General features: G+C 39.1%; 1 protein-coding gene across 2 annotated transcripts in view; it reads right to left on the bottom strand.

Moving 5' to 3' along the window:
- Positions 1-27,262, bottom strand: part of ctbp2l (C-terminal binding protein 2, like) — a 112,868-nt gene that overhangs the window by 72,098 nt on the left and 13,508 nt on the right. Inside the window, exon 1 of one of the 2 annotated variants that reach the window (XM_028029072.1) lies at positions 8,687-8,793. The exons of the other annotated variant lie outside the window; for it this stretch is intronic. The gene's annotated coding sequence lies outside the window, so the exon portion shown is untranslated. Of the gene's footprint in view, positions 1-8,686; positions 8,794-27,262 lie in introns of those variants that run through there. 2 annotated transcript variants of the gene reach the window in all.

The raw sequence follows: 27,262 nt of genomic DNA, 5'->3' as shown, positions 1-27,262 counted from the left end.
GAGCTTTACTGCACTGATAAGTCTTTTAGACATAATCTTAAAATATGAGAAGCACTAGCACAAGGAAAGCCACAGAGGACAGTCATTTTCAATTTTTCAGAAAATAAGAACATTTACAGATTCTAACCATGTTCACGTCAATATTTATTTAGTGGTTGGAATGGAAAGCTTTTAACAACTGTGGTTTCTTTCAATACAACATCATAAGCTGAATCACTGTGTAAATGTTTAAAGATAAAAATGATAAAAAACCTACTTTAGTATGGCTGCTCTTCATTTTATTCTGCTGCATCAAATAATCTTTTACATCCAATCAACTCTCAAGGGGCAAACAAAATAACGGTAAAACCACAGGGAAACCATAGAGATTTTAGTTCAATCTTAAAAAAAAAAACTGTAAGATTGACTGAATATGAACAAATCTTTTGAGATAAACCTTTTGTACATAAATTACATTGACGAGAGGTTTTAGAGTACATACAATAGAGCTTCAATGTCTCACATTTGGTATTTTATGTGACGTGGAAGAAAAACAATTAATGCTTTCAAATTTATCTGCAAATATATAGCTGGATATTGGTCTGCATTTTGCTTCCCTGTGTCAATATTTCGTAGAACCACCTTTCACTCCGTTTATATAGAGTGAAGAGTATGTCTTCACCAGCTTTAGTGGATTTCTTTCCAATTAATCTCTGGAAAGTACCAGAAGCTCAGTTAGATTATTGTCTGGATAGCGTCTCAGAAGATCACCTTTTGAGTCTTGCTCCAGATTCACAATTAGGTTTAGGTCTGGGGTTTTGTTAGCAAAGGAGCATATATTGATCTGAATCCATCATAACTCTGGATTATGTTTAGGAAGGTGATTTTTTGTTTCAGTTTTAAGTCTTTTGCTGTCTCAAACAAGTTTTCTTCCAGAATCATTTTGTTTTTAGTAATCTCCATCTTCGCATCAACATTGACCAGCTCTAGTTGAAGAAATGCATAAATGTATTATCCTGGATACAGAACAATAGGTGTTCTCCCCCCCTAAGGATCTATGGATCTGTGGATGTCTGCAGTGCCTCCTGATACCCCATAGGTCTTTCGGTGACTACTCTGATGGTTTTTGATAAGGGTCAAATTGGCATTTGCCCAGAGCAGCACTTGGCACAAGGTGCTGCTCTGGGCACTAACTAACAAATTGAAACTAACAAAAAGTGCAATGAATCTAAAAAAAACTATATATGACAGCAAACACATCATCAGTAGAAGTTGAGAGGATAACATAGCCCAGCGCTGCAGAAGAAAAATTTCCCTTCACTGAGTTGAAATAATTTTTCATAAGAAAAAATGGCTTGAACTTAATGGTATGCTTAGTTTGAGGTTATCATAAGATTTTTTTGTCTTTAAACCATCTTCTAGGTTATCTTTTATTTTCTTTATCTTGAGATTTTTACATTTCAGCATCTGCATTTTAAGCACTATTTCAGTAATTCTGCTTCAAATACAGAACTTTACATTGACTAGATTGTTAATAAATCATTTACATGTCAATATTACATTAATTGGAGTATTTGTTTTAAAAAGTGAACTGTAAAACTGCAACGTTAATGCAGTGTGCTCAAAAATTTGGGTGCATCTAACTTTTATGCTGGTGTGCCTTACTTTTTTTCTCAGGCACATGTAGAGGAAAAAGTTAGTCTAAACCCCTGTGGCCAGTGAGTTTAGGTGGACAGCCATGTCTTGGTACATTTGAATTTCAGCTTTTTTGAATGAAAAGTTCAACTGGTGTGAATACTTTAAAAGTCATGTACAGTGACTGGTTTTCATTTTACTGGCTAAACTAAAATAATGTAACTCCATTAAAAAAGCTTTGATTACATCTTTATATAGAGTTCTAAATACAACTTATTTTCTCTCCCAGCCTGTGCTACAGCCTCTCCGAGTTTATATAACATATCTGCATGCGAGTTCTTTGCAGATTCCTGCCAAAACTTGCTCACAAATCGAGCTGGATCACTTTCTGCAGTTATTTCTCCTGACTTAATTTCCCACTGGAGCTTGACAAGAAAATTGTGAGAAGAGGCAACTGTTAACGTTATCTGACAGTGTGAAGCAGGGATACGCTGAGCAATCTCCAGCCCTCTTACCGCTGATTCCAATCAAACGCCGGTGCTCAGCGAGCCTCTTTAGGGATTCAGACATGAGAACCTCCTCAAAGAGAAAGCTGAACTTTTCACTGGGACTCAACACTTTCACCCTCCGGGGGACTCTTCACTGAGAGGAGAAAACACCTCTATTCCCTCAATTTCCTAAAGAAATAACAAACATATCTCGATGACAACACTGTTTACAGGACTCACATTGAAAACCATGATTACTCCCTTGTTATTTTCTTCAGAACAGTGTCTGTTTTCTTTCCACTAGAGACCAATTTGAACAATAGAGCCTATTTTTCCGTTTTAGATGCTGGAGTTCCTCCAGTGGTAAATCTGTCAGTGCTCGGCCAAAACAAAGAAAGAGAAAACAGGAAAGTGCGGACACCCTGTAGCAACAAATGGACTCTACTATTAATATCGGCTTTCGTGCCTCAATCCTCAGCACCTCAGGCACAGAAGAGAGTGATTTCCCTGAACTGAACACGGCACGTGACAGCGTAGGCAGGTGACAGTTCGACACAATTATATTTAGCCCCGGCAACTGCACAACTGTGGCACTAGGGGTGTCAGTGATGAAGATTTTGTGTAAAGTAGCCCAGATTGTGCCATAGTGACTCACAGAGCTCATAGAGAAAGCACTGTTCAATCCAGCATCTAATAATTGGAAAGACCATGACGAAGCAACAAACCCAGACATGACCGTACACCTAAACTGATAAGATGGATATTTATCAAAGATGCAACCAAGAGGACCAAGTTAACTCTGGAGGAGCTGCAGAGACCCACAGCTCAGATGTGAGACTGTGTAAACAAATAGTCAGGTAGGCTCGTTTGATCAGGGACCAAAATTTCAACATTTGTTACATTTTCAGATGGCGCAGTTCGTTTTCATACTGCACAGTGTCAAACGAATCAAACTCTTTGAATATGAGAACTGTTCACTCTCCAGCCAGTGGTGGCGCTGCATCAAGAACTGCTGCAGGAATCTACATGACAGCCTCTTAAGAAGACATGAGCACACCTTACTTCTTCATGACACAAAAAACGAGTGGCATCAGATTTTAGAGGTTGTACAATTTCTCTTTTGTCCTTGTAAAATAAAAACAAACAAACAAAAAAAATAATGGTGCACATTGATTTCTGAAAAAAATAAAAACATAGGAGAAGGACGATTCTTGGTTATAGACCATGAGCCGCCATTTCTTCCACTAGCAATAGACTTGCTTGTTTGTTTCGGTTGTATTTACTCAGAATGCCCTGCACTTTAGTTTGCTTCCTGACTTTGGAGTGGTCTCTAGTCCAGCAGAATCTGGTCAGACTTGATTGAAAAATGGACAAAGTTAAAGACAATGAATGAAGAAAATCTGTTATATTCACCTCCTACATGAAGGTCAAGGTTTACCAAAAACACACATCTTTTGCATAGTTCTACATCAAAGGATGTAGAACTATGATGTTCTTTTTTTGATTTTTATTTGTAGGAAAATGTAAGGACCATGTTTCTTCTTTCCACTTCATATTTTCCTAAATATTGTGTTGGTCTATCACATAAAATCCCAAATGAACTCACTAAAGTTTAAGACTGTGGCATGTAAAATTGTAAAATTTTAAAGGAGTACAAACAGATTTACAAAGCACTGCATCTATTAAAACCTTGCTTCTTAAAGTTCAGCTCGATGAGGTTATCTGTTTCTTTCACAGACTAGAACTGGAAACACTTCCCAGTTACAGGAAAGCGCCTGCAGCGTGCCAACCTGGTGAGCAGAGGGAAGGCGGGTGAAATAAGAACTGCTCTCATCACCAGCTTGGTGTCAGCGAGAGGCCAGGCTTCGGCTAAGACGGCCTGCTCGAGTCCAGCCGGCTCTGCCCTGTTCCCTCTGGGTCTCTTCCAGGAAAAGCCGGCATGATTCAGAGCTTCCCAGTCCAAGGAGAGAGAGGTGGCTTCGACAATCCCCTCTACCCTCAGAATGCACCCACCAACACATGCAGACTACAGACGCGCACATCACTCAGCTTTCTCCCAGCGGACAGTGAGACGGCCAACTCCGTGCTGTACTCAAGCTTACTTTGGGAGGAGGCCAAGCCAAACGACATGTTGATAAAGTCCAGAACAGGGTGGTGTAGAGACAGAACACAAAGACAGGGCATGAGCATCATGCCGTAACACCCCACACAAGACAGGAATTCACAGAGCCAGGAGGATCACTGATGGATCATTTCACTTCAACTTTTTTCTTTTTCTTTTGCAAGTTCTGGCAAACAGATCTAGAGGGAATGATAGCTGAAAGTTAGTTGTTAGCATAAGAGGAAATTACATCATCATAAAATAAGGTCACAGAGAGGAACAAATGTGGAGTAGAACTACAAAAACAGGTTTTAAACAAATTTATATCTTGGAGGTAAAACAATAATCACTAGTCCTGTCAACTATGTACAGGTGGACGGGAATATCACAACATTCCAGCACAATCTTCATGGCCAAATTATCTTCCTTTCAGGACCCAAATCATCTAGGTTGTCAGTTAATTTCTGACAAACCTTTCAAGTTTATGTGCATATGTTTAATACTGTGAACCCCTGGGGAAAACGGCCCCCTGCAAATAGCTAGAGACCTTTCTTACGCCTTACTTTAAGAGTTCATACACAAAATATACCTTAAAACACATTAAAACACACAAGCTAAAATCCAAAGTTTTCCTTGCCTCTGCTCTTTGGTGTACAGAATAGACAGAAAGGTAGGAGCCCCGATAATCTCCACTAAGACACCCGCTGCTCTGAAACTTCGATTTAAGCTAATGCTCACCAAGGAGAAAAGAATTGAGGAGATGGATGATTCTTCCATTTGTATCTATACCTGGAAAATTCAATTAAACTCCATAAGTTTCTAAACTTTTCCTAAAGGCAGCAAAAAAGTTACTTTCTTTGTGTCCATCATGAGTGTCACGATACACAATTTCACTCGCATTTCTGTCCTCCTTTACGTCATGTTATCCTGTCTATTACAGGTAAAATTGTGCCCCCCACTATACAAGAGTTTTTCTTTGAAAGCAGCATTGGTTGTGTTTTATTTCAGCTCCCAGAGCAGTTTTACTGGATGTATTTGTTAGGCCTTTTCATCTGAGCCCCTTCTGATGGGATTGCAACATCAGATTGGCCTCTCTTCCTCTCTTTACCTCATCCTATCATCTCACTGATGTGCACAGCTCCAGGAGACAAGGACTGAAACATGCACACACATACAGTATATACATATGCAAACACGCATACACAGACAATTAGTACTGGCCCAACCTCGCAGCAGAGAGATAAATGATGCGGGGTCTCAGCAGGCTTCCGCGCGAAGCTGTACTCCTTGTCCGCCGTATGTAGAACAGCTCTCTGGAGGGCAGCTAGCCCCAACAGCTAGAAGACATGTGGCAAATATGAGGCTGAGGGGGGCCTCGAAGTGCTCTGGCTTGTGTTAAAATATGGCCACAACGATCCCCTAACTCCCTAATCGGAGCTGGCCTGACAAGCAGGAGGAGCGGGAGGAGGTGGGGAGTTCCTGGTTAGCAAAGCTGTGCAGGATTTCATGTCATCCCACTTAGACTCCATTAACCATCTGCTTTACCTGTCTTCTACACAAGATGCAGCGAGGAACACGTTTTCAGTAAGAAACAAAAATGACAGCAGTCGACAGTGTGATTGTACCGACCACAACTTGTTGGGCTGGAATTCACAAAAAGTTTCTGTCCTACCATCACAAACATTTGCAGCTTGCTGTAAACTCGTAGGACTCGTAAGACGGACCTGTTCCTCAACAAACATCTCCAGCTGAGTGTGGATGGAATAAAGAATAATTTAGTGGGAAAGCCATTAAGAACTATGGAGGATCTGAGATGCTGTTGGCTCGATTCTCCACCAAAGACCTTGGGAAAGTTGGTAGATTCCGAACTGCTTCAAGTTTAGGAAATTACCTTCCAGCTAAGTTCCCAGACCTAAAACTTACAGAAAACCAGTGAGGTGAGTTGACGTTTAGCAGAAGCTTCCAGAGTAACAAGCTCTGAAGCTTGTAAACATTGGTTGTACAAAGTATTAAACACTGAGGTGTATGTGGACATATAGTATAGTGTAAAAACAACTGTAACATTTTCAGTGTGAATTTATGCAACTACAATAGAAGACGCTTTTTACTCCTCTTTACCATGGATGCAAATAATTGTGGACCATATCACAGCTGGAACATGGTTTCAGCAGGAGGCAGGGCAAGCAGAGCCCCTCAGCCCCTCTGGTGTAGTAAATCAAGAGGCTAAGCTGCATTGTCTGCAACAACATGACAATCCTTTTAACACTTGACACACAACGGTAACAAGGCTTTCCCCTCACCAGCGCCTGCTGACATGTTATATATGGATCCCACTCCTCACTAACTTTTCACAACATGTCAATTCTTTCAATCCACACTCACACACACGCCTGAACACGCCCGCACTCTAAATCAGGCTCCAATGCCAGCAGGAAGGTGCAGATAGCAGGAGCCCAACAATCAGCTGCAAGATGTGCAAACACACTCACACACATGCACAATCTCACACTGCAAGGTGAAAAATTGCAGCAGAGGAGGTACGCATGGCCTGGTGGATTAACTGCGGAATAAAAGTGCTGATAGGCAACAAAAGAGTAAAAACAGCTATTCATCACTCTGGCGCAGGATCAAACTCACACACCTCTCAAATGCCAGCATTGAGTTATTGTGCACTGCAGCTCTGGTGGCACAACCCCCAGATAATGCTGCCCTAACTGAATTGATTAGAGAGCGAAGCGTCCCATCTTTCCAAAGACGGAGCACAGCTCTTTGGGAGAAATCTAGTGTTTAACATCTAGGCTGAGACTTACTTCTCAGCAAGGTTTTTTTGGTGGATAACTGAGTATGCAGCTGTAGTGTGACAATTTTTTTGAAACAAATCTCACTGGGCTGTCGCTGAGTTTCTGCTGGTCCGGCAGTTCTCCAAAGCAGAGTTAAAAAAGAAAAAAAAATCAGAGCACCTGTCTTGGACCTAAATAATTTTTTTAATTATTTATAGATTATTAGTATTTTTGCTAACAGAAATAATACTTGGGCACACATAATGCATAGCCAGTAATCAACCTACACTACTAACACGCTGGATAAATTGCACAGCAAAAGTATTCACATCCCTTACAGCCTGCTACAAATACATTTTATGCAATGGACCAATACAAAATGGAGCAAAGTTCTGAAGTGGAAAATATGTGTTGCCATATGCATTCATGTCTACTTTAATATGATAAAATAAAATTGAATGCTGCTAAATTGTGACCTAATTTGTAAAGATGGTAGATACATACAATCTTTGCACATGTCATAAATTCTACATTTTATTGGTTAAAAACTGTAAAAAGCATGTATCCCTTTTCTTCCAATTCAAAATTATGCACTACTTTCTGTTGGTCTAGTGAAACCCTCCCACCAAAAAAGAAAGACAGAAAATCACGTAGGCTGTGATTTATGATAAATTATGAAATAGCTTAAAGAGTGTCACTTTTGTAAGGCAACGTACAAGCCCCACCATTAAATGCTGAATTCTAGAAATCCACACTCGCATACTGCTGCTAAGCAAATTAAAGCAACAAGCCCTCATTTGTGCAGGCGAAAAGCGGAGATAAATGGCACAAACGGAATGATAAATAACTATTTTTTAACAACTCAAACAGTCATTTAGACTCTAACATGGATAACATTGAAGCAGTCTCCCTGCTACCCGCTGCCATCTGTTCCTGTTTCATGTCTTTTCTCAAAGAGCAATCAGCGGCTCATTTTATCAAGAATCAAAACATCAAAGGAGCACAAGAATCCATTATTATCAGCACAATGTTAAAAGCTTTATCTAAAAAACTGTAGTGAATGCTGTGCAATATCAGAAGGTCCACTAGATAGGCAATTTAAGCCCATCAAGTCAGTGATAACATGTGAATAGGCTGTAAGGACCTGTATGCGCCAAACTGCAGAGACCTCAATGAGATCTCGTCTCTGGCGCTAGCGGTACATCGTCCCACACAACAGGGGAGGAAGTGCCATGAAAAAGGATGAATCATGGGATTGTATTCACATTAAAGACCCACTGACCGCCTCAGGCTTTAGGTCAGCTGAGGGGCAGAAACACGCCACACACAAATTTGTAGATTTTCCAAAATTGTACAAATCATTTCTCTTCTTTGTTCGTTTTATTTTCTTTCTTTTTTAAAAACAACATGACTATTTCTGTCTGGGATTTTTATCGCCTCCAACTCAATTAGGAATGAGAATTTTAATGGTGGCCTCCATTTCAACTCTCTGGGTCATGGGGGTCGTCACGCCTTTTTAGGAAGAGAAAAGCCCCCGTCACAGTGCTAAGGTTTCTCCCCGTCTCCTGACACAAAAGCCCTCACGCTCCTATCAGTGCACTCCTGCAGCACCGCCAACAAAATGTGACCTCCTTTCTCTTTCGTTTTTTTTTCTCCCTTTTTTCCCTCCCACTGCTGAAACAAAAAAAGAAAACCGAACTCACCTCTTCGCTGCCAACTGAAATAAAATAAATGAAAACAATGTGCTGTGCAGTTCTGCCAGACCACGTAGAGAAGTTTCTTTTTTGTTCTCCGTTAACTCCTGCTTGAGAGAGTTTCCATGTTAAGAGTGGAGGTGACGGCTTTAACTTTATACGGAGTTGCATTTGGGGCCTGGGGGAAAATGCTTCTCACTGTTTATCTTTGGCTGTGCCGGTCTGAGCCAAGGCTTGTGAAACAGTGCACAAGCCTAATGTTGGCACTGTTAAAACCTGCAGGAATTTACGAAAGCATTTCCAAAGTGTTACCATGTCTTAAAATCGTAAGCTAAAATGTGCAAAGAGATGTTTTTGGGTAATTGAGGTTAATTAGAGCTTTCTGCTTAGCATCACTGACATTATGCTGTTTGATACTACAGTTTAGTTTGTCTCATGGTTTTATTTGCGCTAGAAACATAAATGCGTTGTAAACTGTCGATGTCGCATGAAGCTAGCAGGACAAAGGTTTTCAGCTTATAAAGGTGGCTCCTCACATATTTTTCATGCCAAAATTTCACACTTTTGTACAGTGCAATGTAACTTTTTAGGCATTTTCTTGTTAATATAAGCAGAAAAATTCAGAGTGCATAGGACAGTGTTTTGTACAGATACAATTTTTTAAACTTAAATATAAAACCTGAAATTAGAAGCATGGACGGACGGAAAGACGAATGGATGCATAGACATAGAACAAGAAGCCAAATACAACTTTTTAAAAAAAATGTATTATCCAGATCAACAACTGCATAATTTTCTGGACTGCATGGGTGGATGTCTCTTTGACTCTGGAGCAGGACACAATCCCTACTTCAAATAAGAGAAAAATAAACGGCAATCTATCAATAATGCAAATATGGATTAATTAACGGCCAACAATTCAGTTCAATCTGAATGAATCGTTTTCCTCTGAGGTCAAGGTGTGCTCCTATCCATCTGCCCTCATAACAAGTGACAAAATGAAAACACACACACTGACTCAAACCCCACATGCAGGGGTCTCTTCGGCTTAAGCCTGGAGAGCAGGGCCCCCGTCAACCTGCAGAAACCACTTCACTGCTTGATTCCTACCCAGGATTTATTCCCTAAATATAAAAGCAGGAACAGAAGAGGGATGGGGAAGGAGAAGCCACATGTGGGAATGACCTTTGTGAACTTGGAGATGGTGGGGTGAGATCAGGACGTGACCGCGGTTAGGAGATGAGGGTCCAGCTCGATGATAAGGGGAAATAATGGGTTTAGATTTGGCTCAAGTCTGAGAGGACGGCATAATGGAGCAGGGAGGAGACAAGAGGGTGGGATCAGTTTGTAGATTAGGTGACAGAGGTGTGTGTTGAAGAGGAGAGGGGGCTGAGGGTGCAATCTCAGCAGCGCAAATTAACAATTCCACCCCGTGCTGTGTCTGCAAGACACTGAATGCATGAATTATTGCCCAGGACGGACTGAATTAACTCTATATATCAAGCTTTGCTACACAGTTCAGGGGTGAGGGGCTAAGCTGATGAGAGGGAAGAGGAGTGAGGGAGGAGGGGGGTGTTTGTTGCAGCGAGGAAGAGGGGGGGGAAATAAAGTAACCGAACATTTCTATCTCCACCCATTAACGTCGACCACTTCTCTCTCCACAGCACCATAAAGCTGTCAGCCAGACCTCTGATTTATTCTGCCCTTGCCCAGGCTCCTGTCCTAACTATCACATGCTTCCAATTAATTTTTTTTCTCGGGTTTTTGTTGCACTTCATCCCTTCCCTGTAAATGTAATGAGACTGCAGCTCCAAAAGCTGCTGACGCCCGTTAATGCACGGTTTGCTTAATAGCACCGAACGCAGGAGTTGGAAAAACTGATAATCACGTTTTAAAGGTGCAGTTTTGTCAAAGAATTAATTAGCATTATTAAGCCCATTTCTTAAACATTTGTAGACAGACAAGTTTGAACCTGGCGCGAGCGGAGGCAAAATTTAATGCATGAAAGACACTTTGCAGAACTTAGAAAGCATCAGCGCTGCATCCATTTGTCCTCCTACTCCTCGCCCACTCAGCTGTTCCTTTTAACAGACACTCAGAAGCAGTTTGGATGAAGATGTGCGTTACAGTCAAGAGAAGAAAAATTACACATCATTAAGATAATGGATGGATGGATGGATGGATGGATGGATGGATGGATGGATGGATGGATGGATGGATGGATGGATGGATGCATGGATGGATGGATGGATGCATGGATGGATGCATGAATGACTGAATAAAAAAATTAACGAACGGATAGATGGATGGATTAAATCAAAGACAGGTGGACAGGTGGACAGTCTGACAGACGAATAGATGGAAGCTGTTGGGCAAAGAAAAGGAGGATCTGGGATAACAGATTATGATCCTAACTGACTTCAGATACAGGAACCTAACCTGCCGACAAGGTCAGCCATGCATGCCGAATTGAGTCAAGATTTTAATTACCTCGATCATAACATTCAGCAGCCTCCAGTAGACCAACAAAGACACTGTTTATTGGAAAAGCTGATTGGTGTGATAGAGCTCTGATAGAAATGTTACGGGTGGGGTGCAGGTGCACAGCAGGATGCACTAAATAGACCAGTTTTGGTCAAAGCTAAGCACAGCTGGCAGGTGTTGGCGTGGAGGGAGTTTATTACCCTATAAACTATCCGAGACAATTTGCTCACGCTGTCTTCTGCGAGCAGCAAAAGCCCCGATTCAATTACTCCCGAAACCTGAGCGAGGAGAGCCCTCTGAGACCGGCGGGGCCCCGACTCATTGTTCTTCGTGTCACCTTCCTGAGCGGGGAAGTGCAGCGGGGAATGTTTGAGCTCTTCTGCCACAAAATGAAAGAAGACTTGTAAGCACAATTCGATGCATTGGGCGTAACGCAGCAGTCTTAAGACAAATTTGCTCTCACGGGTGACTATTAACTATAGTCTGCATGAAAAGTAAGATACAAGCAAGATGCAGTGATTGATTGACATGTTTAGGACAATTACAAGCTCAAGTGAAGCGAGTGCTTCCTGCCTGCTTTGTTTGTCCTTTTGTTTGTGTACATTGAGAAGATTCATTAGGCCTCAGCGTGGAGGATTTGAGGCCTGCGGAGAGTGAGGGACCCAGCCCAATTGAAGCATGTCAAATTAGTGGGAGGAAAAAAAAACACTGCTACTGGGACTCATTACAACCTCAACAAACAGTATTTTGTTGTGCATTTGTGTCTGTATGCATGCAGTAATAAAATAAGAGGAGCAGATTTGGGCTGTGTGTGCTTTTGGTTTTTTTTTTCATTTTGTTATTTTCATCATGGCTGTTTGTTTTATGAGGCACCGAAGCCGAGAGACTCACCAAGCAACTTTTTAATGAAAGCGGGGATCTCATGGGAACAGAGGTGCCGAAGAACAGACTCAGAGATAAAAGCTTGTCAGGCTGCAAAATTAAAAGTATCGGGTGACTTTGGTGAAATACCCAAGTCTCCTGGCTAATGACAACAACAAGGACAGACAGTGTCGCTGATGCAAGGCGAGGGGGGTTTGCTGAAAAAAATATGCTGGTTGAATACTAAATATCTCTGGATGACGTAATAAAAGTCAATCCTTGTTCAAAAACAGTTTTTAACGTATTGCAATGTTGATCAAGATAAACAGCTATAATTAGGCATGGGGCTGTATGAGATTCATGGAGCATAATATTCCTGAGGAAATGTGACACAGTTAACACGATGGTGGCGACGTTGGTAAGAGTTTGTCCCACAATCGTCGAGTTACTGGTTTGACTACGCCTCCATCGTAGTGTCCTTAGGCAAGACACTTCACCCACCTTGCCTGGTGGTGGATGACAGGAAATATTTCTAAACAGCAGACTTCAACTTCAGTATTTTTCCAACAGTGATATGGTACTTAGCTCACTCACGCTGAACTTAATAATCTGAGAGACATCCTGCCGAACATAAACATTATAGTTTTACAAAGAAAAAATTTGGTGAAAGTCTAAGCCTACCGGTAGCATTAAATCAGGCCCAAATACCATGGGAGTTGTGATACCAGAAGACATGCCACCATATTCCCAAACTGTGTTGAGAGAAGTCCATCAACAAGAGATGATGCAAGATGAGTTTCTACTATGCATTCAATTACTATATTGGATTAAAACAACTCCAAAATAAAACTTTTGAATTCAACCACAGTAACAAAGCATTTTTTGCTGAAAACTCCTAAAAAATATAAACTTCTCACATTCATTGAGCAATGAATGGACTTTGTAGAAACACTTTGTAAAAAACACCTAAGAGGTTGCAAGGCTTGAAGATGACAAAAATCAGAAAGATATCATACATGTTATGGAATGTAATCAAAAGTAAATTCTGTGTCAATAAGCAAGACAATTTGTTTCCTAATATGGAAACCAATTGTTTCCATAATTATACATATATGCCATATATATATATACAGTACAGACCAAAAGTTTGGACACACCTTTTAATTCAATGAGTTTCCTTTATTTTCATGACTATTGACATTGTAGATTCACACTGAAGGCATCAAACCTATGAATAACACATGTGGAAATATGCACTAAACAAAAAAGTGTAAAACAACTGAGAAATACCCCTTATATTCTAGTTTCTTCAAAGTAGCAGCCTTTTGCTGTGATTACTGCTTTGCACACACTCTGCATTTTCTTGATGAGCTTCAAGAGGTAGTCACCTGAAATGGTTTTCACTTCATAGGTCAACCTGCCCTGTCAGGTTAATAAGTGGGATTTCTTGCCTTATAAATAGTCATGAAAATAAAGAAAACCCATTGAATTAGAAAGGTGTGTCCAAACTTTTGGTCTGTACTGTATATACAGACCTGTATATACTGTATGAATATATATATGTATATATATGTCACATTGGGACTTTGTAGAAACACTTCAGATTTGAAGTGCCACCCACTGACACTTCAAATCTGTGCCAGTGGGTGGCGCCATTTAAAAACCACCTTTAGATATCTGTTACATATGATCCATTTGGTATAAGATGTAATTCCAATATTTTTTCTGAAAGTAGAACTGGGTCTGGGTTCTTAAGGGTTAAGTGACACAAAGACAACTGACTGGCTAAGAATAAATGAAACACTGGAACTGTGCACACCAGAAAGTCGGAACATATCGTCTCACCTCAGTTGGCATCACAGTGCTAACAGGGGCTTCCAAGTATACAAGAGCCAGTAAGATGTGGGATTTTCATCCAGCAATATTCTGCTCAACTACAATGAAAAAAGGGATACACGATTTACTTTTAAGTGGTTTGAGACATATGCTTTCCGCTGACCTCAGGGGAAACAGGGAAACTAATCTATCCCCAGGCATATCTACAGTAAGGCCATCAACCAGCTCACTTTACATATACACAGTTTGAATCCAAAAGCTTTGCTCTAGAAATCCACACAGATTTTCAAACTGCTTCCAGTCTTTGTGAAGCAGTAACCTGGGATGCTTCTCTATACAGGCAGAGCGACAACGCATTTCCCATTCTCTTCTGATTCCTCGGATCCTTTCAAAGAGCCCCTGAGATCAAAGTCAGTCCGTCTTTAAAACCGGACAGGAGTGAGGGACGTATTTAGTTAATCATTTATTTAAAAAGAGAAAGGGGAAAGAAAAGCCCACCCCTGATCTCCCCTCCAGTCTTTGTCTCCCCACTCATCTTTTTTCCCTGTACATCCTCTGGGGACCTAGCCTGCCACCTCTCCAGGCAATTTTTAATATGCAGAGAAAATAAGCTGGCCGTCCTCTTCAGGCAATGGATGAGCGGTAAAGGCCTTGGGAATACAGTTCGGCTACACACAAGCACTCGTTTCTGATGGATTAACTCCTCCTGCGCTGAAATATAAAAATCATCGAGCTAAAACTGTGAGTCGATCTCAAAATGACAGACATAAATCTCATTAAACATGATTTACGTTTTTTGTTGAGCTATACCTACAAAGTATTCCTCCGTTTGCTTTGCAGTGAGGCAAACATTGAATTGATCCTTCTGATCTGTACGCCATATAAAAGACACGACAACATGGAGTGGATTATTCTATCACGAATCCTGACAAGTGTCAAATCCATCACTCCTGCTGTCTGTCAATTTGTCTTTCTGGACACACAGGCTACCAACATCTTGGCTGAGTGGCCTTCTGCAGGTCGGGTGACCCTATGAAAGGACTCTGTCACAGTCTCTGCCCAGTCAATGAGCCGCGGCCTGGGGCAGATAAAGGCATAATGAACCAACCGCTGCCTGGAGCGACGGGTTTTGACCACAGGAGTGGGGAAAGATAGAAGCAGTGCATGTACACACTCTCACCCATGACGGATGGTGATAGATCCATCTCCATCATTTTGATACCACTGATGTGTGAGAAGCCTGTTGACCCTACATGCAGTAGTTTTGACTCTAATAATGTAGTTTTACAGGGTGTAACCATGTCAAATGCATACATACATTCAACCTGCTTACTCTGTGTTGGGTCACGGGAGTCTTGTACCCATCTCCAGCTTTAAGAGCCACACTGATCAGAATTTCCAATTACTTCATCCGACTTCTCTTTGTGAACTATTACAAAAAAAAGTCTTCTAACTTTCTGCTCTAAGCGCTCATTTTTTAAATTAATGTTAGGAGCAAAAGTGGAGATTAGTGATTACAACCTTACTAAAACAGTAGTCTCCATGTAAAGGGTAGACCAAAGACAGTTGGTACAGGAGTACAGTTCATACACCTTAAATGAGTTTTATGAGCATCAAGCTCTAGTTATGATTATTTTATATCAGCAACCTCTGTGTGACAGTGGGAAGTTTCATCGGTGCACACACCTCTCCATTTCAAAGATATCGGAAAAGTGTTTTCACTAAAAAGCTTTTGTTCTGTTCTCTTTTTGTGACATAATGTTTAAAGCAATGCCATGCAAGCTCATTCTAAAGAAATACAATCTAAAGAGATGTGAGTAATAGATATCTGGATACAGTTGAGATAACGTTTCATCTGTAAGGCAAAGTTTTCATCCACATGGAAGTGCACAATCCTTTTTTTTTAAAACATGCCAAACATGTAGGGAACAGTGTACTGCAAAGTCAAATGGAATCCTTAAGAACAACTCCAACAGCGCATCCAGGTCTGATCCAAAACCGGCAATAACTAAAGGCATTATGTCTCTGTATTTGGGGGAGAGTCGATGTAAACAGCTAACCTCCAAGAGCCATTTCTCCTTTGCACCTGATTGGAGCTGAGTTCAGCTCGTAAAAAGAAACAAACAAAAAGCTTACGAGCCAACGCAAAAATCCTCACTTCTCTTAAAGCATCCACTCTTCCTCCAAGTCAGTAACAATGGTCGCACGTGACATCAGCACCACACTATTTGTCACAGACATGGGACCGTGAACACATGCAAACATAAATAACAAGTCTTATCAAAGCTTCACTTTGATTGAAATTTTCATTAAAAAAATGATTTTAGTAAAGTAAAACTGAGCTTTTGTGTGAATAAAAGTTTCACATATCCAGGTGTGTGGACTACGCCTTACCCTTATTTCCTAAAAGCTGCAGACATTTTTAAGTCCAACATAACAGAAAGGAGTTGGAAGTTCAGAGCAACATGGAAGTAATTTAGTTCAGTTCATTCTTCTAGGCAAAAGCCTTCAGTTCCTGTCAATTTTGCATTCTCTGTAAGGAAAACAAGTTTAAGATCTCTCCATAGCAGCTCCATACTGAGAGGTCAATTTTCCCTTGAGTTTTGGATTACTGTCATGTTGGGATGTCTTCTTGTTGGATATTTTCTAAGTTATCTGTGCCTTTGTAGTACACATCCCCAAAACATCAGCAATCCACCTCCGTGTTTCAAAGTGGAACTGGTGTACATTCTATATTTGCGTTGCTGATTTCACTCCAGTTGTCGAGATGATAGTTGTTCAAATTGGATCTTTTTTGGTTTTAATGCTCATCTGTGCTGGTAAATTGTAAATTGTAGGCTCCTTTGTGGTATTGGTGGAGTATTAGTTTTATTCTGTTGACTCAACCATACAGCTCATTTTTCCTTCAAGGGCTTTTTTATTGTACATCTTGAAACGGCTACATGTGCTTCTCTTTTTCCCCCCGTAAAGACTTGTACGTTTTGTGTAAGTCATGCATGAAATTTTTGTTGGTTTGTTACAGAAGAATCCACCATTTTCCACTTCTTAATTAAGAGGTTAGATGTTGATAACTTTTTATAAACACATGCTAATTCCAAGCAAACAAAACACAGAGGGGGATGGTTAATTTTTACTTTCCCAATTCAAAAAAAGGTAAAACATGAATCAAAGAGTTTCCTTTTTCATTCGTTTGAAAGGTAAACTTGACCTAAATTTGTAATTTATCGGTTGGATTTACCTGGATATTCACTTGTTGCAATGTTCTTACCAGTAATGAGGTACTGAGAGAATCAATGGTTGAAAGTCTGACAACCTCTTTATTGCATCATCTGCAAGAATATTTTAACTGTGGACAAGTTGGGGAAACCATACTGCATGTGACAGGCCTCAGAGACCCTTCAGTCTATGAAAGCAGAGCTGCTGTAATGTGGAGTAAAGACCACTCTTCCCCTCTGTGACCTAGATGTGTATGGGTGCATGCACTGGGGTAAGAACTCTGTGTGGGAATCCATGCTGGGTGGTCTCGTCTGATTTACCAAAGGTGCTGGCTGTAACCCTCTTTCTATTTCACCTGGGATGTTCTGCTTCTATGTACATCTGAGTTATTCTCTCCTCTCTATCACAAAGACACATGAATACCGGGCCCCCAGACAGGGAAGAGGAGTTGGATGGAGCAAATTAAGCAAAACAGACAAGAGGGAATGGCCCAGATGAGCCGCCGACTGTAGTCGGTCAGGCAGAAGTGGGCCAAGATGGTGTTGCGCTCAGGAGATGACACACAACTGAGTGGAGAAATGCATCGCAGTCTCTTGTTTTTCTCACGTTGCTCGCATTCACAATCTCACACCTCTTGAGTCCTGTTTTCATCAGAGATGCGTGCTGATATTGTGAAGAAATTAGCTCAAACACCGAGCTGACTCGACAAGAAAAAAAAGAATTAAATTCTAGCGAGATGAACACTGTTCATACCATGTTTAGAGATAAGGTGGTAAATAAACAATCAGCCAAACTGATGATTAAAACTCGTCAACATCAAAGTTAAGCACTCAAGCGCCCCATTATGCTCATGAAGGTGCTTGTTATATTATTTTGCACATCTTTTAGAGTACACTGAATTGCTTGATTTTACTGTAGCATCTTTCTCTATTTAAGTTCTCTTTGTAGCTCTTGCTTTTAGATGTCAGCTGCGTGTTTGTGGTAAACCAAACTTGCCAGTAGTAAGAAATTATGCAAATATACTTGGAGATGAGATGAAACCTCATCTACAAGGTATACTACAAATATGGCATTTCAGGCAGCTTAAAACAATATTTAGGTGGCAAAGGGAAAAAAAAACAATTTGATTTTAAAATTTGTATGCACAGAAAAACACTTTATGGGTTGTTGAGAGTGGATTTCAAACACATGCTTAAAAGTTTCTCATTGAAAAACTTGCTCAATCTGCATTGTGGTTTTCAGATTGGAAGCTCAACAGAAACTGAAGCGAAAGCTGCAGCACTTTAAAAAAAAAAAAAATTATCTTGATGAAAATCTAAGCAGATTCAAGCACAGTAAATGGTGATGAAATACTTCCTATTATCTTTAAGATAGATATAATTTGATACTAGACCACTAATGTTTGTGCATTTTTAAAGTGTGAAAAATGCTAATTGTTAATCGATTGGTGTGCCCCAAGGCACAATGCTCAGATCATCAAAGTATGTAGCTTTGCTATCAAAGCAATACAGAATAAATTCAATAAATTAGAGTATTATTTAAAAGTTAATTAATTCCAGTAACTCAGCTCACTAAATAAAAAACATTATACAAATAAACTCCCCACAGAGAGATGTTTCCAAGCCGCTGTATTTGTTAAGATCATTTTCCATTTACGGTTCATGAAAAAAATATACATTTAAGAGTAAAATATTACATCAGACCAATGGAAATGTGGGCTAAATGAAAAGTATGATTGAGACTTACTATTTTTTAATTTATTGAATATGACTACAGATGATTGTCATCAAATGTACATGTCATTCTTGCCATATTATCCCACAGTCTCAGAAGAAAATCTAGCCTTATTTCACTTACATGGCTCAGATAAACAAGGTGCAGCTGGACCTAAAAAAATGTAATGATGTATCCTTGGCTATTGTTCAGGATTAACAAACTATCTCTTCGCACATTTTTCCAACAAAGGTTACAAAAATCCTGATTGTGATGTTCTTCGTACAGGATGTTTGTGAAAATGTTACTGTTAGCGCACAGAAGATGTAAGAGGGGGCTGCAAAAGTAACACAAATATAATGGAGAGCATAGCAAGGAAAGCATTGCGTATTTCGAGTCAGAAAACGTTTCAGTATGCAACATCTTAATGCGCTCGAGAGAAAATCCATGGAGAAAAACTGGCAGCGCTTTTTAATAATCAGGTCAGGAAATCCGATTGGAAGCTACTTGAAATGTAATGCTAAAGACGAGACATTTATCTCTAATAAAAATTAAATGCTTGGTATAGATCAAGCCAGATTTATAAGACAGCAAATCTGATGAAACGTCTTGCAGCGTGTGTAGTAATCTCCCACATATTACTCTAAAATCATTTTGTCTGAACTTGACTTAACCTGCTCCTATGCATAACGCAGTTTCATACTGTTGCTAACCTTAAATGTTTTTATTAATTTATAATTTACTTGGAATAAAATGGTCTAACAAATGGCAAAAATTAAGATGTAGAAAAAACCCAGCACATAATGTCAACAAAGGACTCTAATTTACATTAATGCATAATTCATTATCCTCTTGTGGTTACTGAAAAACATTTCTCCAAAGACATAATACAGGCAGGTAATAGTTATTATATCTGAATGAAAAATATGTGAGCTCTTTGGTGTTTTAGTGCAGCTAATGTGACCCGCAGTACAATGGACCAAACTAATGCCTTAATTAAGGCTTATAGAAGTGCCGGTTTGGGCCCTTCACAGGTTAATTACTCAGCAATAAAAGGACAATGACTTATGCTATTTTTTACATGCTCCCAATTCTAATATAATCAAAGCATATCTATATATATATATATTTTTTTATCAGCTGATCTATATACAAGCACAGTAACTACAAATCAACAGCTTGAACTCATTTCAAACCATGGCATCATGGAGAAATTCACAAAAGAATATGCATAAAACTTTTAAAAAAAAAATCAGTTTCATGAAATTAACTATTTTACTTTCTAAGCAGTCTCAAAATTCAATACAAAACCAAATCTAAAAAAGTAACCTGTCTTTTTCAGGGAGCCCAATTTGCTTTCTTTCTCTACACAAGTCAGAGGAATGTTTTCTGAATGATTAAAGAAAAATTCAGAACTTAAATGAAATTTCCAAAGTGAGAAGAGATAGAGCATTCTATAGTTTAAAGATTTAACTTTATCCATATTTCCTTTGTCTGAACTCAGGATTTTCGCTAATAATTCGGAGTTTAAATAAATATTTGCAAAAGTGTGAAGCAGAAATCTTATTTCAAATGAACATTCAAAAACCAGAAGAATGAATTCATTCACTTAAAGTGTATATAGTATATCCAGTCTAAAATGACACCTAAATAAACACAGTAGTTTCTAATTAGACCAGCAATAAAATTATATTCAGATATTGTTTCAATAACTCAATTTCCCTTGATTACAAGAATGTCAAATAAATATAGATGAAGGGTATGTGATATCTGGTGCATTGTCGCAATAATCTTTGGCATTTTTGATGCGAACAAAAAGCTGCAACTCAATTAACATTTTAAAGAAGCCGTTCGCCATCCTGAACCAGTAACCTTGGATTTGAGGTGCTTCGACCACAAAAACCTCCAGTCACTTTGCTTTAAAAGCAAACAAATTGTAGTTGAGTAGTATTTGTAAATTCTGCTATGTATAGTCGTGCTGACTCAGAGTATTCAATAATTGTTTGAATTTTCTAAATCCCAACCTTGTTAAAATATTTGTGCACACTGCAGCTGTGAGTGAGAGACAGAAGGTCAGAACATTGAAAGATCAGATTATGGAACAAAAATTTAATGAGGCAAACGTCTAAATTAATCTACAGAAAACATGTACCGTGGGCTTCTTATAATGTCCAAATAAATCTTGAAAACATGTAAGGGCATCATAAGAAGTAATTGTACACAAACTGGGAAAAAATATTTACATTTGGTGAAAGGATTTAAGAGTGAAACTGTTCCTCAAAATCTGAGATGGATGAAACATCTGAAAGCAGAAATTTGGAAGCCTTGTCAAGCACTAGTGTTGGGTTTTGTTCAACAAAAAGAGCAAATAAATAGTCAAGGCTCATGCTTTTAGTGTAATATTTGTTTAAAAAATAGCACACTAGAGCTTTACCTATTCTACGTCTATGTTAAATAAACTAGATTTCGCATTTCTCTAAAATAAATGGAAGCTTGACCATTTTATTCACTTTGGGTGAATTTTAAGTACAAGAAAAGCCACAATGCAAGTTATCGAACCAGACAAGCTGCTGGTGTCAAATAATGTTCATAAATCTATAAATTCACCAATAAAATCTATAACAGCAACCATACTGGCTCAGTAAGAAATTTCCAAAAATAAACAGTCACCCTTTATATTGCTTTCACCTTTCTGAATTGGATAATTAATGTTGCCACCAGGAATTACATAAATTGCTCATTTAAATTTGCATTAAATTAGGTCAATCATAGCAGGAGACTCTTAAATCTGTGACATCATGTCTTATCGGAAACAGTGGGAGGCTTCCTTGTTACAGCACAAAGCAATGACCCGCGATGATGGAGCTGCCACTCGCGGCAGGAAGTCGCACACAATCGTTCCTCCTTAGCCCTACCTCCCAATGATTAAAAAAAGATCTGCAAACACAGGCAGTCCTCTCCACTTCCTTTTTTTTTATATATATATTTTACACAAGCAAGCTCCAGGAATCATTACCCCAGCGTTGGCTCATCATTAGCACATTCATAATTCAGCGTAATGGATTATTTAATTGCTCCATTAATCAAGAGAGCAACCCTAGCAAACTTTCCTGTGTGTTGGTTTAATTATGGGCAATGCCTCTGTTAAAACAGATGCTCTGTTTGCATTAGTGCAATGTAAAACTCTCAATTCTGCGCCGTAAGAGCTCCGAGCAGGTTTAGAAGCATATCAGTTTTTGAGGCATGCGCCAGTAAAGGATTTCAAGACAGAAGGCCATTGCAGATAATTTTCAGATGGAGAACTGTTTTTGGTGTATAAAGTTATACAAATAAACCAGAGTGGCACAATCTGTGTCAGCTTCAAGTTTTGCTCATATGTTCACCTGTATCTACTGTATATTTACAACATTGAAAATGACGTAATAAGCCTCCAAACTTCCGGAATTTGACAGTGACCTGTTTTACACCATTTTTATAAACGTTTATCAAGAAGTTAGCAAAGTTAGCATAACATATAATCGTTTTTTAATGACTTCACATTTCAAGACTTATTACTGTTTTCTCTTGTGTGTGTTACGCACTAATTCACAAGCTTTGTGTTCATGGCTATGTTGTGTTCACTGTTCTTCATTCACACTTTTTTCCCCCCTTTACAAATTTATTGATTTCAGACATGGTAATTAAAAAACAGTGCATCTGGAAAGCAAGTATTCCAAAATGTATCAAATTAACATATTTCTTAAAAACTCTACACACGATTACCTCTTTATGACAATGTGGGAAAAAAGTTTTTTGCGATTTTGTTAAAACTAGAAAATCAAGTAATCTCATTTGCATTCCTACTGCAAGTCACAAAGTTGAACACGAAACTCAAAAATAAAGTGCTTACAATACATTCCCTTTAAGTAACTTCATTTATTGAAATCTGCATCCAGCGCATCTGTGATAAAAATTCCAGTGATGATGCTGGAAGGTTCAGAAACGGATTAAGAAACGGTAGACATCGAGGTACTTGTCATCTGATTCCAGCAGCTGGCATGATCTGTGAATTCTAAATCCAACACTGTCATCAGTTATTTGTCAAGCAAAACAGAGATGGAGGGCTCTGGAATCCATCCTCTTTACCGATGCTGAAAGCTCAGTGCGAGAGTTTGAACACGGTACTTTAGTCTGAGTGACATTTGACTGTTATCGCTATGAAGGACATCATGTATTTTGGCTATTTTGGTCATGACAGGCAGAGACCCCTACGCAATCATAGCTACACTGAGTGATAGAAAGAAATAACAGCCTTTGTTTGTTACATAAGGTAAATATCTTTGGATGTCCAGAAAATATTAGCTATTTTTCTCATCTGCATCCTCTGCCAGATTGCACTTAAAATAATTTATGCTCTTTTGTCTTGTTCTTGCCGTCGTAAGAGAGTGGGAGAGGCAGTGAATTAATATGTATTTTATACTCCTCCATATATACAGTAGTCAAGAATAAGCCTCAAATCCAAATAGGACCCGAGTTAATGGACCTTCAGTCAATACCAACACAGAACAAACAACTAAATGATTTGTGGTTACTGTCAAGATGTTGGCAAAGCTACACAGAGCTTAAAGCCTTCTGCCAATATCACAGCCGGAGCCAAATAGAGGGAAAGGGAGGAAAACTATGGCAGGCAATGTTTTTCCCATTGTCAGACAAGCCAATGTAGTGCTTGTTGGGGAATATAAAAAAGAGCTTACATATTCACCTCAATGGAGTGACATTTAAATAAGCAGGAACCATTTTCTCCCTCATCCCTGCGTCCTCCCCTCCTCCTTCTCCCCGTCCCTCCATGGCACAGTAATTTGAAGCTGTCACAAACAAAATCCTCTTCGTAGACCTCTTCCAAATGTCAGGTTTCATCAAACTCCATGACGGCACGCCCCTCCCCAACACCAAAGAAAAAAAAGGTGCTCGAAAACTTTTGTCAGACGTTCAAGCGAACATGCATATTTATGGCCACTCACAAACTCACTCCTCATGCAGTAGCTGGAGTAAGTAAAGCACTGACTGAGCTGCTGATCTGACAGTTACTTGACTCCACTTTTAACAAGTGCTGCCCAGCATGCACACATGTTTATTTTTCTGTCAAACTGCTGTGCCGCTTAGGAAGTTTTAAAAAAAATCTATTTATTTATTTAATAATCAGTCCTCAGCCGCATGGCATCAACTCTTATCTCCTTAGCCAGATGCTAACAAACTATGCTGTGGGCTAAACCGAAGACGATCCGCAGTTAGAGCTACGTTAATGACCAACATCTGGGACTGTTTCGTGGAAATTAGAGATGCACCAATTGGACATTTTCCTTGCCGATACAGATTGTTTCATTGAGTGAGACTTTGTAGAGGTTGAAGTTTTGCATCTATATAACAATGAAATGAATTAAAAGAATATCTCCCATATATTCATCAATGCACCTGTTCCTAACTTTTTCAGATGTTTATTCAACTAAGAAAATGTACATCAGTGTTGGTTGATGCATTTATAATTTGAAAATCATAGGATTTCTTAGTTCTGATTTAACCAACATAGACAAAAAATATTGTGAAAACATATTATGGTTATTTATATGCTATATTTAAGCATTAGACAAATAAATAATCAATCAGAGCTGATCAAGGCAAAATTGGCGAATTCTGACATTACATAATGCAAACTTTTGAAAGTCTGAACTTGCTGAGAAACCCTTTGTAAGGTCGCTGATTTGGGTATGCCCATAAAAATGTGGTGAAGGTGGTCAATATAATCATTTTATTAACAGTTGTAAATGTTTCTTTCTCTCTAAACCATTGGGGTAAACAGTGTCGTAGTACCCATTTACCCATTTCCCATTTTGAACTTTCATAGTTTTGATCATTTGTTTAAGTAATTTTGGCTACAAAAAGTGTTGCTTCATATCAACCAATGCATTAATTTGTACTTACTTTCAGCAACTGTTGATTTCATGTAATTTTGTGTAATTGCCTCAAAATGACAAAAGATGTGTTTAAGTGACTCGTAAAAAATTATGATATATTTTCATTTTTCATACCAGTTGACCAAATATGAATGAGAATCGATGTCACATAAAGTATTCCAAAATTAGTTTATAGATGAGATTTGTGCATGTTTTTGACTATTTGTTACCATATTAATATTTAGCTGAGAAGAAAAATAAACTGATATGCAATGGATGAGTACATGGGCATGAAATGTTTTGTTCACAGGTATAAAATGGAAGGAAGATGGGACAAAATGGTACTAAGTGGGCTACAAACTAAGAGGAGCCAAAAAAAACCCTGCTGGCAGTGACTGGATAAATTTTGGCAAGACAGATTTTCTCCAGCCAAAAAAAAAACACCTTACTTCAATATCCTGAGACTTTTTACACCCATATTTTGTCAACATATTCTGTGATTTTTACCAATCAATTGGAAAGCAGAATATCGGCTTGCTTATGTGAAATAAATCTTTGCAACACATCTACTTAGAGATTTAAAGTCCACTGATGCCAAATCAAAAAGAAAGATTGGATGAATATTTCCACAAAAATCCAAAATAGGTTGCTGCTGACAATGGCAAATCACAGACATTGTGTAATCACAGAGAACTGTAATAGAAAACTCAGCAGTTTTACTGTTGAACACTGATTAAAGCAACAGTTCTCGGATGAAAATGCAGAAAGTGAAGAAAGACGTAATCCACATTTCTTCCCTATGTAACAAGTAAAAGGTTGCAAAGACACCCTGTAAGAGGTCAGATTCAATTTACAGGCAAACATTCAGGCTCTGGATCATTTTAATGACCTCTGGTATGTATAAACTTAACAAGAAAAAGTTAACAATGTGCACAATCTTGAGAATCATTTCCGCCCCCCCCCCCCGAGTGTGAGGGAATGAGACGAGGGGGAAGTAAGAGGAGCTAATCAACTTGTACTCTTCAGCAGCATTTTATGAACTGTCTGCCACTGGTTCAGAATGCACAAAGGGCACGTAGCATCGATAAGTCAACATGCTTCTACAGCCAGAGTGGATCCAGACTCCTCAGCCATGAAAGAGAGAGACACATCTAATTGCAAGTGGGAAACTAAATTAATTCTGCTGCAGAACCGCTTGAGGGATTGAGTTAACATGGTGACCGTGAAGAACATTTGAATATATAAAGACAAAAAAAAAAGTCCTTTGACAACACCGTGTAGGAGAGAGGCTGAGCAAGTGGAGGCAATAGAGGGAGGTTAAGAAGAGATGAAAAGAAGAGGAAACTAAAGAAGCACTGAGAAATCAGCTGTTGACTGAAATCAGCTTGATTAGCTAAGCCAAATGATCTAAATGCTTTAATTTTGAACAAATAAGAAAAACGTATTGCTAAAAAATAAGCTAACTTAGATTGTTTCAGGATGATAATGTTATCTACAAAATGTTCATGTGTTGTGCACTGAACAATCTGCACTAATTTCCTTAATTTTGGGTGATCAGAAATCAGTCAATAATTACATGGGAAACCAATCTTATCCAGGCTGGTTTAAGATGTGAATTCTGTAATGACTTATGTTTTAAAAATAATAAATAATAATAGATTTCTTGGTTTTTCTCCAAACAAACAATGAATGAAATTAGAATGGAAAAAAATATATATTCTGAAGGCCTATATTTTCTTTTATGATAGCTGCAACAGACAAATCAACATCAGCTAAAAATTCTATTAATCAAGGCTTGTGTTCGCACTCTGCAAAAACCAACATACAGAAACTGGCCTCAAAGTTTGGATCAGTGCATCTCTACAAATAAGCAACATTCCTAATTTAGTTGACCATTTTCAAATGTGTGTCATCAAGGCTACATTCCCTGCTGAAAGGCCAGACTAGTTCAGAGTATATCTTTTCCCTTTTCGATGCCTTCCATCAGACACAAGATCTAAAGCTTTAATATGGCTGCCAGGGAGGCAACAGCCATTTAATAACAATGCAATAGTTCCTCACAGTAGTGGCCCAGTGTCGCTTATACACCCCGCTGTGTGCAGATGGTACGTTGTCTGTGATTTACCAAAACACTTTCCTTTCCTGAGATGCTCTCCCTCTCCTTACCCCACACAAACACCCGCGCATATAAACAGAGGCCCTTTTTTGTCGGGACTATTTAACTCTCATCTTGACAAAAACGGCACAGTTTTTCTCCACAGCCCATGCAGCCTTATTTCATAACAGGTCAGCTGAGGTGACTGCCCCCAGAGGTGATGTTTGTGGGGGTGTAGGGGTGTGTTTGTGTGCGTGTGTGTGTATGTGTGTTTTGTTAGCAGTAAGCTCCTCGCATGTGCCTCTCAGCCTCCCGCAGCAGGGGACATCTGGAGGAGGCGTTACCATGTACACAGAGAAAAGAAAAGGAGGAGAGGCCAGAAATATAATCCTCCAAGGACAAACCCCGATTTCATTAACGTGCAAAGGGGAAAATAAGGGTCATGATTTA

This window comes from Xiphophorus couchianus, chromosome 10 (genome assembly GCF_001444195.1).
Source record: "Xiphophorus couchianus chromosome 10, X_couchianus-1.0, whole genome shotgun sequence".
Lineage (NCBI taxonomy): Eukaryota > Metazoa > Chordata > Actinopteri > Cyprinodontiformes > Poeciliidae > Xiphophorus > Xiphophorus couchianus.
This window is presented reverse-complemented; position numbering and strand designations above follow the sequence as displayed.